We start from the raw sequence: 16727 nt of genomic DNA, 5'->3' as shown, positions 1-16727 counted from the left end.
TCTTGATGCTAAAAGCATTGAAAGTGGAGTAGAAGATATTAAAACTTTGAGTAGTAAAGAAATTACTACCATGGATTTCAAGGAATTCAATTATGATAGTTGCTCCTTGATTGAATGCATTTCTTTGATGCAATCCATGTTGAACTCTCCACACGCTTATAGCCAAAACAAAGCCTTTACCGATCATATCGTCGAAGCTATGATAAAATCTCTTGAAGAGAAACTTGAATTGGAAGTCTCTATCCCTAGAAAGCTTCTTGATGAGTGGGAACCTACCATCAAAATCAAAATAAAAAACTATGAATGCAATGCTTTGTTTGATTTGGGTGCTAGTGTTTCTGCGATTCCAAAGTCTTTATGTGATGTTCTGGGTTTTAATGAGATTGAAGAGTGTTCTCTTAATTTGCATCTTGCTGATTCTACTGTCAAGACACCCATGGGAAGGATCAATGATGTTCTTATTATTGCAAATAGGAACTATGTACCCGTGGATTTCATTGTGCTTGACATTGATTGGAATCCTACATGCCCTATTATTCTTGGTAGACCTTTCCTAAGGACTATCGGTGCTATCATCGATATGAAGGAAGGGAATATTAGATTTCAATTTCCTTTAAGGAAGGGCATGGAACACTTTCCTAGAAAGAAAATAAGATTGCCTTATGAATCCATGATGAGGGCCACTTATGGTTTGAGCACCAAAGACGACGATACGTGATTCTATCGCTTTTATGCCTAGCTAAGGGTGTTAAACAATAGCGCTTGTTGGGAGGCAACCCAATGAATTTATCTTTTTATTTCTGTTTTTTTGCGTCCACACTTTCATAATTATGTTGTTATTGTGTTTTTTGTGTTTCTTTTTGTGTTTGAGCCAAGCAAAACCTTTATGACTAGTCTCGGTAATGGTTGTTTGATCCTGCTGGAAAAAGACAAAAACTTTTCGCTCACAAGATGATTTTTCATTTTTATTCAGAAAGAGCTTTTGAGTTTATTCTTTTTTCTGATGGTATATATGCTTTTTTCCCATGCCGTCATAATTTTTCAGATGTTTTGAGGTACCAGAAGTATACAAAGTATACAGATTGCTACAGATTGGTCTGTTTTTGACAGATTCTGTTTTTGTTGAGTTGGTTGCTTGTTTTGATGAAACTATGGTTAGTATCGAGGGGTACTAGCCATGGAAAAGTGAGAATACAGTAGCCCAACATCAATATAGATAGAATTCAAGTTTGCTACCGTACCAAAAGAAGTGGTAGTTTGTTTTCTTGTGCTAATGTTATCACGAGTTTCTGTTTGAGTTTTGTGTTGTGAAGTTTTGAAGTTTTGGGTGATGTTCTCATGGACGATGAGATAAGGAGTGGGAAGAGCTCAAGCTTGGGGATGCGCAAGGCATCCCAAGCCAAATTCAAGGACACCTAAAATCCTAAGCTTGGGGATGCCCCGGGAAGGCATCCCCTCTTTCGTCTTCAATCCATCAGTAACATTACTTGGAGCTATATTTTTATTCACCACATGATATGTGTTTTTATTGGAGCGTATTGTATCTTAGGAGTCTTTTCTTTTTGTTGTGTCACAATCATCATTGCTGCACACCTTTTTGAGAGAGAGTGACATGCACTCGTCGTGATTTTGCTAGAATGCTCATAGTGCTTCACTTATATCTTTTGAGCTAGATACTTTTGCTCTATGTGCTTCACTTATATCTTTAGAGCACGGCGGTGCATGATTTGGTAGTTGGCTTATGGTATGAAAGTAGTACCAAAGGTGATAGATATCCAAAGAGGATGCAAAAACCTCCATCTTCATGTGCATTGAATAGAAAGAGAAGTTTTGATTCCTCTCAATTAGTTTTGAGACGTGGACTCGGTAATATTAAGAGCTATGTTAGTAGGGTGTTGTGAATCTAGAAATACTTGTGTTGAAGTTAGTGATTCCCGTAGCATGCACGTATGGTGAACCGCTATGTGAGGAAGTCGGAGCATAATTGATTTATTGATTGTCATCCTTTGTGTTGAGGTCGGGATCGCGCGATGGTTAACACCTACCAACCCTTCCCCTCGGAGTATGCGTTTAGCACTTTGTTTCAATTACTAATAAAAACTTGCACAACAAGTATGTGAGTTCTTCATGACTATTGCGGGTCCATGGTATAGATGCACTTTCACCTTCCACCATTGCTAGCCTCTCTAGTGCCGCGCAATTCTCGCCGGTACACAAACCCACCATATGCCTTCCTCAAAACAGCCACCATACCTACCTACTATGGCATTTTCATAGCCATTCCGAGATATATTGCCATGCAACTCCCACCGTTCCGTCTCATGACTTGTGCCTTCACTCTCATATTGCCTTTGCATGATCGTAAGATAGCTAGCGAGATGTTTCAACGTCATACACCATGCTAGATCGTTGCACATCCCGGTACACTGCCGGAGGCATTTCCTATGGAGTCATCATTGTAAGTTTCGAGCTGTGAGTAAATAAAAGTGTGATGATCATCATTATTAGAGCATTGTCCCATGTGTGGAAAAAAATAGGCCAAAGAGCCAAAAAAGAGGCCTAAGAGCCCAAATAAAAAAAAGAGAAAAGAGAGAAGGGACAATGGTAGTATCTTTTTCCACACTTGTGCTCCATAATAGCACCATGTTCTTCATGATTGAGAGCTTCTTGCTTTGTCACTACCATATGCTAGTGGGAATCTTCATTATATAACTTGGCTTGTATATTCCAATGATAGGCTTCCTCAAAAATTGCCCTAGGTCTTCGTGAGCAAGCAAGTTAGATGCACACCCACTAGTTTTCCTTTTGAGCTTTCACATACTTATAGCTCTAGTGCATCTCTTGTATGGCAATCCCTACTCATTCACATCAATATCTATTAATGGGCATCTCCATAGCCTTTTGATACGCCAAGTCAATGTGACCATCTCCTCCTTTTTGTCTCACAACCACCACCACACTCTATTGCACCTATAGTGCTATATCCATGGCTCGCGCTCATGTATTGCATGATAGTTATAAAAAGTTTGAGAAAGTAAGAGTGCGAAAACAATTACTTGGCCAATACCAGGGTTGTGCATGATTTACATTAGTTGTGTGAGGATGATGGAGCATAGCCAGACTATATGATTTTGTAGGGATAACTTTCATTGGCCTTGTTATTTTGAAAGTTCATGATTACCTTACTAGTTTGCTTGAAGTATTATTGTTTTCATGTCAATAGAAAACTATCGTTTTGAATCTTACGGATCTGAACATTCATGTCACGTGAAAGAAGTTGCAAAGGACAACTATGCTAGGTAGCATTCCACATCAAAAATTCATTCTTTATCACTTCCCTACTGGAGGACGAGCATGAGTTAAGCTTGGGGATGCTTGATACGTCTCCAACGTATCTATAATTTTTGATGGTTTCATGATATTATCTTGTCAAACTTTGGATGTTATGCATGCCTTTTATATATTTTTTGGGACTAACTTATTAACTCAGTGCCAAGTGCCGGTTCCTGTTTTTTCCATGTTTTTTACCCCTTTCAGAGGAGATTTTGAAACGGAATCCAAACGGAAGAAAATCCTCAAAAAGATTTTTTCCTAACGAAAGAAGATCGAGAAGCTTGAGAGCCAAGGCAGGGGAGCCTTAGGGGCCCCACAAGCCCCCACCTCGCGGCCAGGGGGGAGGCCGCGGCCCACAGGCTTGTGGGCCCCCTGAGCGCTCTCTGACCTAGGGGTTGCGCCTATAAATTCCCTAAAAATCCCAAAAAAAATCAGGAGATCATTGAAATTACTTTTCCGCCGCCGCAAGCTTCTGTCTCTACAAGATCCCATCTGGGGCACGTTCTGGTGCCCTACCGGAGGGGAGATTCGGATACGGAGGGCTTCTTCATCAACACCATGACCTCTCTGATGATGCGTGAGTAGTTCACCATAGACCTACGGGTCCATAGCTAGTAACTAGATGGCTTCTTCTCTCTCTTGGATCTTCAATACAAAGTTCTCCATGATCTTCATGGAGATCTATCCAATGTAATCTTCTTTTGCGGTGTGTTTGTCGAGATCCGATGAATTGTGGATTTATGGTCAGATTATCTATGAATCTTATTTGAGTTTCTTCTGATCTCTCTTATGCATGATTTCATATCCTTGTAATTCTCTTCGAGTTGTGGGTTTTGTCTGGCCAACTAGATCTATGATTCTTGCAATGGGAGAAGTGCTTGGTTTTGGGTTCATACCGTGCGGTGACCTCACCCAGTGACAGAAGGGGTAGCGAGGTACGCATCGTGTTGTTGCCATCAAGGGTAAAAAGATGGGGTTTTCATCATTGGTTTGAGATTATCCCTCTACATCATGTCATCTTGCTTAAGGCGTTACTCTGTTCGTCATGAACTCAATACACTAGATGCATGCTGGATAGCGGTCAATGTGTGGAGTAATAGTAGTAGATGCAGAAAGTATCGGGCTACTTGTCTCGGACGTGATGCCTATATGTATGACTTTACGCGGTTCTATCAATTGCTCGACATTAATTTGTTCACCCACCGTGATATTTGCTATTTTGAGAGAAGCCTCTAGTGAACACTATGGCCCCGAGGGTCTACTCCACACCATATTTTCAGCCTTACACTTTTTACTTCGTTGCACTTTCCGCCTTCAGATCTCACTTTGCAAACAATCTTGAAGGGATTGACAACCCCTTTGAAGCGTTGGGTGCAAGCTTGTTTGTGTTTGCGCAGGTACTCTGGACTTGACGAGACCCACCTTCTGGATCGATACCTTGGTTCTCAAACTGAGGGAAATACTTACTGCTCCTGTGTTGCATCACCCTTTCCTCTTCAAGGGAAAAACCAACGCAAGCCCAGTCTCCGTCAACGTGTCAATATCTGGCGCTGTTGTTTGAGAAGTAGCAAAAGGCATAGGGTAATGATCTTTCCTAGTGGCTTTATTCAAGTTCCTAAAATTGATCACCATCCTATAGCCACTAATAATCCTCTGTGGGATCAATTCATCCTTATCATTAGGGACAACGGTAATGCCTCCCTTCTTAGGGACGCAATATACCGGACTCACCCAATCACTATGAGCAACAGGATAGATGATACCCGCTTCGAGGAGCTTTAGTATTTCTTTTCTCACTACTTCTTTCATCTTCGGATTTAATCTCCTTTGATGATCAGCAACTGGTTTGGAATGAGGATCAGTTTTAATCTAGTGCTCGCATAGAGTGGGACTAATGCCCTTAAGATCATCAAGAGTATATCCAATAGCAGCACGGTGCTTTCTCAGAGTTTTTAGTAAATTCTTTTCTTCATGCTCTCAGAGGCTAGCACTAATAATAACAGGATATATCTCTTTTTCATCAAGATAAGCATACTTAAGAGTATCTGGCAAATGTTTAAGCTCGAACACAGGATCACCTTTTGGTGGGGGTGGATCCCAGGCAGTTGAACAAGCAAGTTATTCTTAAGGATAGGATATTGTTCTAAGACAACCCTATCTATTTCATCCCTTTCATCCATATGCATATCATTTTCATGCTCAAGAAAGTATTTCTCAAAGGGATCAGTAGGAGGCACGACAATAGAAGCCAAGGCAATAGTTTCATCCTTACTAGGCAACTCTTTTTCATGAGGTTGTCTACCAAACTTGGAGAAATTGAACTCATGTGACACACCTTCAAAGCCAACAGTGACAGTTTGCTTCTCATAGTCAATATGAGCATTGACAGTATTGAGAAAAGGTCTGCCAAATATGATGGGACGAAAGCTATCTTGTGTGGTAGCAAGAACGAGGAAATCAGTAGGATACTTCGTTTTACCACACAAGACTTCAACATCCCTAACAATTCCCACAAGGCAGATAATATCTCTATTGGCAAGCTGAATAGTGGCATCAATGGGTTCTATCTCAACAGGTGCAATCTCAGCTTTAATTTCATCATATAAGGATTGAGGTATTGCACTAACACTAGCACCCACGTCACATAAACCATGATAGCAATGATCTCCTATCTTAACAGAAACAACAGGTGTGCCAACAACAGGCCTATGTTTATCTCTAGCGTGAGGTTTAGCAATTCTAGCAGCATCTTCACAGAAGTGAATATTATGTCCCTCAACATCATTGGACAGGAGATCTTTGATAATAGCAATGCTAGGTTCAACTCTAATTTGCTTAGGGGTGTAGGTGTTCTAATGTAGCCTCTACGTATCACAGTTGAAGCTTTAGAATGATCCTTTATCCTAACAGGGAAAGGTGGTTTCTCAATGTAAGCACAGGGAACAATAGGATCATTATATGCAATGACTTTCTCTTCAACTGGATTGGGTTTAACTACATTGACTTCCAAAGGAGGATGATATTTAAACCACTTCTCTTTGGAGAGATCAATATGAGCAGCAAATGTTTCACACAATGAAGCTACTATCTCAGAGTCAAGTCCATACTTAGCGCTAAAATCACAAAAAGTATTTGTTTCAACAAAGGATTTAACGCAATCAAACTTGAAATTCATACCTGACTCCTTACCTTCATCAAGCTCCCAATCTTCAGAGTTGCGTTTAATTCTATCCAATAAATTCCATTTGAAGTCAATATCTCTCTTCATAAAAGAACCGGTACAAGAAGTGTCAAGCATGGTGCGATCATCATGAGAAAGCCGAGCATAGAAGTTCTGAATGATAATTTCTCTCGAGAGCTCATGGTTGGGGCATGAATATAACATTGATTTAAGCCTCCCCCAAGCTTGAGTGATGCTTTATCTGTCACGAGGCCAAAAATTGTAAATATAATTCCGATCACGATGTACTAGATGCATAGGATAAAACTTTTGATGAAATTCCAATTTCAACCGATTGTAGTTCCATGATCCAGTATCATCACATAGCCTATACCATGTCAACGCCTTATCCCTGAAAGATAAGGGAAATACCTTCTTCTTGACCTCATCCTCGGGCGAACCTGCAAGCTTAAATAAACCACAAGCCTCATCTACATAGATTAGATGCAAGTCTGGATGTGATGTTCCATCTCCTATAAAAGGATTAGCCAGCAGTTTCTCAAGCATACCGAAGGGAATTCAAAGCAAATATTTTCAGTAGGTGCAGCAGGTTGAGGAGCAACTCTTTGTGCTTCCGTTCAAGGTGAAGATACCCCGAACAAGCCCCTCAAAGGATTAGTTTCCATAGTGACAAGTGACAATAAATTTCAGCACACTATATGAATGTTTCCTTACCAAGTTCCACTTACCAAAGGCGCTTCACTCCCCTGCAACGGCGCCAGAAAAGAGTCTTGATGACCCACAATTATAGGGGATCTATCGTAGTCCTTTCGATAAGTAAGAGTGTCGAACCCAACGAGGAGCAGAAGGATCTGACAAGTGGTTCTCAGCAAGGAAATATCTGCAAGCACTGAAATTATTGGTAACAAGTGGTTGTGTGGTGAGATGATTCGTAGCAAGAAACAAGTAACAAAAGTAGCAACGGTGCAGCAAATTGGCCCAATCCCTTTTCTAGCAAGGGACAAGCCTGGACAAAGTCTTATAGGAGGAAAAACGCTCCCGAGGACACACGGGAATTTCTGCCATGCTAGTTTTCATCATGTTCATATGATTCGCGTTCGTTACTTTGATAGTTTGATATGTGGGTGGACCGGCGCTTGGGTACTGCCCTTACTTGGACAAGCATCCCACTTATGATTAACCCCTCTCGCAAGCATCCTCAACAACGAAAGAAGAATTAATACAAAGTCTAACCATAGCATTAAACTAGTGGATCCAAATCAGCCCCTTACGAAGCAACGCATAAACTAGGGTTTAAGCTTCTGTCACTCTAGCAACCCATCATATACTTACTACTTCCCAATGCCTTCCTCTAGGCCCAAATAATGGTGAAGTGTTATGTAGTCGACGTTCACAAAACACCACTAGAGGAAAAACAACATACAACACATCAAAATATCAAACGAATACCAAATTCACATGATTACTATTAGCATGACTTATCCCATGTCCTCAGGAACAAAAGTGACTACTCACAAAGCCTAATCATATTCATGACCAGAGAGGTAATGAGTAGCATCAAGGATCTGAACATAAACTCTTCCACCAAATAATCCAACTAGCATCAACTACAAAGAGTAATTAACACTACTAGCAACCTTACAAGTACCAATCAGAGTCGCGAGATGGAGATTGGTTACAAGTGATGAACTAGGGTTTGGTGATGAGATGGTGTTGATGAAGATGTTGATGGTGACGAGTCCCCTCCGATGAGAGGAGTGTTGGTGATGACGATGGCGACGATTTCCCCCTCCGGGAGGGAAGTTTCCCTGGCAGGATCATCTTGCCGGAGCTCTAGATTGGTTCTGCTCAAGTTCCGCCTCGCGGCGGCTGCGAATCCTCCGAAAAGCCTCCTCCTGATTTTTTTCGGAACGAAACCCTTCATATAGCTGAATAGGGGGGCCAGTGCGCCAGCAAGGAGCCCACAAGCCCCCTAGGCGCGGCCAGGGGGTGACCGCGCCTACCAGGCTTGTGGCCCCCTGGTTGCGCTCCTGTGGCACTTCTTGGCCCAATATTTTTTATATATTCCCAAAAAATATCCACGTTGATTTTCACGTCTTTTGGAGTTGCGCAGAATAGGCATCTCAAACTTGCTCCTTTTTCAGGTGAGAATTCCAGCTGCTAGCATTCTCCCTCTTCATGTAAACCTTGCAAAATAAGAGACAAAAGGCATAAGTATTGTACCGTGAAGTGAAATAACAGCCCAAAAAGCAATAAATATCAACATGAAAGCATGATGCAAAATGGACATACCAATGACTTGTTGGCTGCTCGCATGGAGACCATTACTCGTCCTCACAACAGGACTGAGCTCCTTCATCCCACACCACCTAGGTCATGCCCATCTTCTTTTGCCTCATGCACTCCACCAGCTCAGCTTCGTCATCAGCTATCTTCGATTGAAGAGTTCAATCAAGTCATTGCTCTTGCCCCCATTAGAGTTGCTATGCCTGCTAGTCCATTTCGTGCTTCGCCGTCTCGTGCGGTCCGCCTAGAGCCCGTGCTAGAGGAAGTGGACTCCCCAGCTCCTCATCTGGGACTATCCCTGGGTCAGCCAATCCAGGTCCCTTCCGACTCCACCTAGAGATGGTACAGCTGATCGCTAGTACGCTTGTGTGGTATGTATGATATGTATGATGATGTGCTCCTAGACTGAAGGGAAGTAGTCGTGTTGCGTCATGTAGGACCAGGAGAAGTGCACTAGCTTAAATAACATGTCAGGCATACGAGAGTGCGACCTGAGTGATATGTATAATTATGTGTGATGTAAGATGTATCGCAGTCCTTCTCCGAACGTGACGGTTAATGAAAATACTTTTCATAGTATTTCCTTGTATAAATTTTTTAAATTCTATTCTCCCTTGAACTTGAATTTCTCATTTGGTTTTTGCGACATTAACCCAGCTTTGAGAAAATGAGTCGTCCGTGGACACGCTCCATGCCAAGAATGTAGGGAGAAAATCAATTTGCTGAGACATGGAATGATTTCACTCAGGGACAGTCAGGCCGACACGAGAGCGACCCAGCATTTTCAGAGGTTTGTCGTTTGTATGAGCAAAGCTAGCAACAACATCACGAGATGATGAACCAACTAATGAATATGGGGAATCAGTGTGGACCACACCCACGCACTCCAGATCGGTTGAATTACAAAAGACACGTCCGCCAACTTTTCGCACACCGACAAACCTATGGAAGCAGACGATAGGTTATATGAGAGAGAGGAAGCTTACTATTGCGAAATGTTCTGACCATGAGAAAGTACTCTACGCACCTCACTATCTGATTGGAGCCGCAACCTCGTGGTGGGAAATATCCTCCATGTACATCCTGACGAGAACAACATCACGTGGGCTGAATTCAAAGAGAGTTTTCGTGGGACACAATTCCCAAGAGCGTCATGAAAATCAAGAAGAGGGAATTCGAAGACCTCAAACAAGGGAGTTCCACTGTAATGGAATATCTGGACCAGTATAATAAATTATCCCGTTATGCAAGTGAAGATTATAAGACTGAAGAGAAAAAATGGAGAAATTCCTGGATGGACTCGCTCCGGCATTAAAATGCCATCTAGTCATTCATACATTTCCAGACTTCAAAACACTTCTGGATAAGGCCAACATGCTAGAGGCCGAACGTCGCAGCTTGGATGACATTCGTAAACATCGTCATAACAACTCGACACCAGCGCGCAACATCAAGCACAAGGCTGAGGACACAAAGAATCAAACTCCTCGTACTCGAACTTCAACAACTAAAGTCAACACCCAGTTTTATGCGAGGAACAAGGATTTTACTCCATGCCCCGATATCACATGTTTCGCCTGCGGAGAGGCTGGACACTTCGCCCGACAGTGCCCAAAGGCCGGAAATGGTGCAACTAAAACCAACCTTTCCAGCTTTGACCCAGCACCAAAGCGCATCAACTTCAACCCCAACAACAATCACAGGAAGGGTCACGTGAATCTCGTCGCCAAAGAAGATGCTATGAACGCGCCAGAAATAGTGCTCGGTAAGTTTCCTGTCAACAAAATTCATGTCATGGTTTTGTTTGATTCTAGAGCTTCCCATTCGTTCATTTTGGAAAAATTTGTTTCAAAAAATAACTTTTCAACCCCCCCCTTGGAAAATTCGATGACCATCAAGTCCCCGGGAGTACAACAGGTTACACAAAAATATTGCCAATATGTTACTATTGAGATCAAAGACTTGGCGTTTTGGGCAAATCTCATTGTGATCGAAAGCAGCAATTTGGATGTTGTGTGGGAATGGACTGGCTAAATACCAACAAGGGATTTGTTGAGTGCTTCAACCGAACAGTCACACTCACCCACCATCAGGGTAAAAGGGTAAAAGTTGCAGCCTTAGAAAAGGAGAAGTCAAACCAAGCATGACTTAATCACATGGAAGCTATTGAGATGAAGGACATCCCAGTGGTATGTGAATTACCGGATGTATTTCCTAACGAACTACGAGGCATGCAACCATACCGAGAAATAGAATTTTTCATTGAACTTGCACCTGGTACCACCCCAATATACAAAAAGCTGTACCGCATGGCATCTACTGAGTTAGTCGAACTCAAGAAGCAAATAAAAGAGCTTTTGGACAAAGGATACATTAGACCCAACTCTTCGCCCTCGGGATCGCCAGTATTATTTGCCAAAAAGAGAGATGGGATGCTAAGACTTTGTATTGATTATTGAGCCGTTAACATGGCCATCATCAAGAACAAGTATCCACTACCCAGGATAAATGAGTTGTTTGATCAGTTAACACAAGCAATGGTATTCTCGAAGATCGATTTGCGGTCAGGATATCATATAAGATACTTTATGAAGACATTCCGAAGACAACATTTACGTCACGATACGGATTGTATGAGTTTACGGTAATGCCTTTAGGACTAACAAACGCACCAGCTTACTTTGTGCATTTAATGAATAAGGTACTCATGAAGTACATGGATAAGTTTGTCGTAGTCGTCATCGACGACATACTTGTCTACTCCAAGAACCCCAAAGAACATGCGGAACACCTAAGAATTGTGTTGGAAGAGCTGCGTAAACATCAATTGTATGCCAAGTTCAGCAAATGTGAGCTTTGGCTGAAGCAAGTTGGATTTTTGGGACATGTAATGACCCAAGAAGGCATAGCTGTGGATCCTAAGAAGATCAAGGCTGTAAGTGAATGGCCGCAACCAACCAGCGTGAAAGACATCCAAAGTTTCCTCGGAATGGTGGGAGACTACTAGAGATTTATTGAAAAAATTCCACTGTTGCCAAGCCCATGACCCAACTACTCAAAAAGGAAAACAAGTTTGAATGGATTGAAGCATGTGGGAATAGTTTTGTTTGAGCTGAAGAAGAGACTGACCACGACACCCGTGTTGATTGTTCCAGACTTAAACAAAAAAATTGAAGTATACTGTGATGCCTCAAGGAAAGGCCTCGGATGCGTACTTATGCAGGAAGGGAAGGTCATGGCTTACGCCTCACGACAACTACGGCGACACGAAGAAAATTATCCCACTCACGATTTGGAGTTGGCCGCCGTGATACATGCTCTCAAGGAATGGAGGCACTTTATCCATGGAAATCACTGCGAAACATACACGGATCATAAGAGTCTCAAATATATCTTCACGCAGCCAGATCTCAACCTACGACAACGGTGTTAGTTGGAGTTAATTAAAGATTATGATGTGGGAATTCATTACCATATTGGTAAGGCTAACGTGGTAGCCGATGCTCTTAGCGGGAACCCCACCTCAGACAAGGGCCCTATACGAAAGCTAAGACATGAGATTGCGAAAGAGTTCGCTCTGCTAAACCTGCTCCTCATTCCACAAGGCACCGTGGCACAACTAGAAGTACAACCCACTACGGACGAGAATATCAAGAAGGCTCATAAGGAGCACCCCAGCATTGAAGGCATAAAGAAAAAGGTGAACCTTGGAAAAGCCCCCAAATTTATTATTGATGAACACGGGATATTATGGTACAGAGACCGACCGTGCGTACCAGACCAAGAGGACCTCAAAACTCAAATTTTGGAAGAAGCTCACAATGTGCCCTACTCAATCCACCCCGGAGGTACAAAAATGTTCAAGGATATACAGACAAAATATTCGTGTCACGGAATGAAAATAGATATTGCCTCTTTCATTGCCCGTTGTGATTCATGCCAACGAATCAAGGCGGAACTCCAAAAGCCAGCATGACTGTTACAACCTATGAAGGTACCCGAGTGGAAGTGGGATGAGGTAGGCATGGCCTTCATTGTCGGACTACCCAGTCACGACACGGACATGATGCTATATGGGTTATCACATATCGAATCACAAAGGTGGCTCACTTTATTCCAATAAAGACTACGTCCTCCACTCAGAAGCTAGCAAAGTTATACCTCGCTCGTATTGTCTGCTTACATGGGATACCTAAACTATTGTATCCGATAGAGGCACCCGGTTTACATCAAGGTTTTGGGATTATTTGCAACAAGCTTTGGGCACCCAGTTAGTGTTCAGCACAGCATATCACCCTCAAACTAGAGGACAGACCGAATGTGTAAATCAGATTTGCGAAGAAATGCTCATGGTTTGTGTGCTCACATATGGAAACAGTTGGGAGGACAATTTTCCTTATGCCGAATTCTCATACCACAACAGTTATCGCGCAAGCTTAAAAATGTCACCTTTTGAAGCCTTATATGGAAGAATATTTCGTACGCCTCTATATTGGTTAGAAACCGGAGATAGCCGTATTTTCAGCCCGCAACTACTTCAAGAGGCAGAGGACAAGGTAAAACTCATAAGGGACAAACTCAAGACAGCCCAAAGCCGTCAGCAGAGCTATTACGATAAAAAACACCGTGATGTCGGCTTCAACCCAAATGATTATGTATATCTAAAGGTATCACCCATGAGAGGACTACAAAGGTTCAAGGTCAAGGGCAAGTTTGCGCCCCGCTCAATCGAACCATTTCGCATAATTGCTCGAAGAGGCCAAGTTGCCTACCAAATGGATCTACCCGCGGAACTGTGAGATGTGCATGACGTGTTCCATCTTTCTCAACTAAGGAAGTGTGTAAGGAACCCCGATCAACAGGTAGCCCATGACAGTATAGAAGTACAACCAGACCTATCCTATCAGGAACACCCCGTGCGAATATTAGAGGAGGCAGAAAGCCGGACACGACAGAAGGTCACCAAACTATTCAGGGTACAGTGGAGCAACCATTAAGAGGATGAGGCCAATTGGGAAAGAGAGGATTTCCGGCACAAAGAGCAAGCGCAACTTCTTGAGGGCTCGCTGAAATCTTGGGGACGAGATTTTTCTTAACACCCAAAATTTCTAAATTTGATTTCTTGATTTTTAGCCATTTTTTATGGATTTTTAGTTGGCTTTTATAAAAACGTAGAAGCTCTTTGACAATCTCTTTAAGAAAACTTTTTAGTGCTTCTTTCTCAACCTGCCTCGTTTAGAATAGTGATCTTTTGACCTCTTCTCTAAATGAATTGGTTTGGGAAAATATTTTATTACTTTTGCAAAACCTAGGAATTTATTCCTATAGGTTCAATTATTGTTTTTACCTCAAGGTTTCCTTTTCCTCTATCATGTTTTAGACCTTTTTGCAATTCTACAACATCTAGGTATTCTTTTTTATTTATTTACCAAAACTTTAGAAAGGTTGGACCACCTTTCATAGTTTATTTTTAATAAAAGAATTTTTTGTAATCACTTTTGACCCTACAAATTTACAAAGGAACTCACTGATCCCTGTGGAGTTTAGGATCCAAACTCCTACTCTTAGAAGACCTTAGTACCCTCAACCTACTTCACTAAAAACTTTGGAGTCACAAGTTTGAAAATTTCAAATTTCATTTGACTCAAGTTTGACCCAAAAGACTCTGTTTTTGTTAAAAACTTGACCAAAACAGTTTAAAAAATTCTGAAAAATTGTGGGCAGTCTTTTCACCTAATGAGAGACCACCCCGAAAGTTTTCAGCTCAAAATATTTTGTGCACGTGCCATTTTCATTTAATCAAACACCTAGCCTGCACTGTTGCCACTGTCAAACTCTGAAACTGATTCAGTCAAAGGTTCAGAGATTCAGTTCACTGACAATCACCACAGTGGCGATGCTAGAACTGCTCGATCATGTGCCCAAGCTTATCCACACGTTGCGCACTCCCTTGGACGCTTGCTAGCGTCAGTGGTGAGCTGGCCGAGCTGGCCAAGCTCCGGCAGCAGCACCTGTAGCGGCTGCCACGACCACCAGCGATGCCCTTGCTGCAGCACCGCACCGACCGACACCGCCCCTCGCACCTCAAGCCGCCGCGTGTCCTTGGACCCAGCTCGCCCCGCAATTGTCGTCACCACGCACCGGGCAGCACAGAGCATGAACTTTGCTGCCGCAGTGCACAAGAAGCACCGCTCCGTCGACCCGAGTCCTCCTTCGATGACTGAACTGCTTTAGGCCAAAAATGGATTCCCCTCGATGAGTAGGTATGAGCCGAACCACCTAACCACCTGCCTAACCCCTAGATCAACAGAATTGCTCGTCGGAGTTATGACCCATGACACCTCTGTCGGGCCTCTATAAATAGATCCCCTCCGAGCTGTCGAGCCCATCACTCACCTCACAACACTCCACCCCCACTCCGAAACCTTGCCCAAGCCAGAGGAGGGCCTCGGAGGGGCCTTCTTCCCCAGCTCCGCCGCCCCGATCCGCTTCGGGTTCCAATTGGATTCAAGCAAGATGAGTCGAAGTAGGAGCCCCTGAGGCGTTCAGAAGCTTCATGGTGACCTCCTCATCTTGAGCTCCCCTCCGATTTGATCGAAGGCAAGTCCCTCGGTGAGATTCCGGAGGTGCCCGAAGTTGTCATCCGTCGGAGCAAGGTCGCCATCGACGCAGAGCCCCCTCGACCCCATCCACCTCTCACCGAAGCGCAGGAACACAGTGCGTACGTAGGTGCCCTCGGTTGGCTCTCTCCCTCCATCGATCGTCGCCGGCGATCAGTGCAATGCATCTGGCGTCGGTTGATTCGAACCTGACACGGTGGACCCCCTTGTCAGGGTTCTGTTCTTTTTTTTTGAGACGTTTTCCCTTGAACGCGCCTTCGCCAGGAGCCATCTTCGAAGCTAGTTAACGTATTCTCTTTCGGGCGCTTTGAGTTTCTCAAACTAGCCCCTGGACAAATTCCGTTTCATTACAGATCAGTGCCTGAACTTGTTTTTCTTATAACTTTAAAACTACAATAGTGTTTGAATTGACTCTTTTTGAAAAACCTTGCTTTGAGGGTCTAGTTTATTTTCAAATTTATTTAAAAAATATTTGGAGCCATTAGCTAGGACTCAACTATTACGACGGTACATGTTATATGACGTAAATTCCAACGAAGGAAATGCCGACGTTAACTTCACCGATCTTGATCCCGCCTACGTGGAACCAGGCAAACATGTTTGAACTCTTGATGTGTTGTTTGCTCGCTAACAAAAAATTAATATCCATCCATTTCATTATTCAAGCATATTGCATATCTTAAAATAATGTTAAAAACATGACTATGGCAAGTGATGGTTGTGAGAGGTCGTGGATAACCTAGTCACCGGAACGTGATAGGTTATGGCCTGGTCATGACAAGTGCATAATTGTATTGGTACAAATGTGATAACTCCAGTATCGACCTAGATCGAGTCTTGTCAGTGTCTGATACGTCTCCGTCGTATCTACTTTTCCAAACTCTTTTTACCTTGTTTTGGATTCTAATTTGCATGATTTGAATGGAACTAACCTGGACTGACGTTGTTTTTAGCAGAATTGCCTTGGTGTTATTTTTGTGCACAAATCAAAGTTCTCCAAACATCCTGAAAATTTACCGGGAGCAGTTTTGGAAAATATCAAAAATATCTGCGCCAAGTTCCACCTCGGGGGGTGGGCCAGTGGGCCACAAGCCCGTGCTCCACCACCACCCCCTGGTGGCGGTGGGCAGGCTTGTGGGGCCCACACGGCTCTGCCGCCCACAATTCCAGCTCTATAAGTTGCCTTTCATCCGAGAAAAAAATAAAAAGAGAAGTTTTCGTCGCGTTTTCGATACGGAGGCGCCGCCACCACCTGTTCTTCATCTGGAGGGTAGATCTGGAGTCCGCCTTGGGCTCCGGAGAGGGGA

The 16727-nt window shown here is 43.1% G+C and overlaps 1 long non-coding RNA gene across 1 annotated transcript; it reads right to left on the bottom strand.

The window, feature by feature from the left end:
* Nucleotides 1–8661: 8661 nt before the first annotated feature.
* Nucleotides 8662–16293, bottom strand: LOC123447776. Its single transcript, XR_006631540.1, has 3 exons — nt 9828–16293; nt 8807–9742; nt 8662–8700 (listed from the first exon to the last, which is right to left on the bottom strand). It is a non-coding gene; the product is annotated as an uncharacterized LOC123447776 (long non-coding RNA).
* Between the last annotated feature and the right edge of the window lie 434 nt (nt 16294–16727).

The sequence above is a fragment of the Hordeum vulgare genome, chromosome 4H, assembly GCF_904849725.1.
Source record: "Hordeum vulgare subsp. vulgare chromosome 4H, MorexV3_pseudomolecules_assembly, whole genome shotgun sequence".
Taxonomy (NCBI): Eukaryota; Viridiplantae; Streptophyta; class Magnoliopsida; order Poales; family Poaceae; genus Hordeum; species Hordeum vulgare.
The sequence above is the reverse complement of the archived record's forward strand: the minus strand, read 5'-3'. Positions and strand labels throughout refer to the sequence as shown.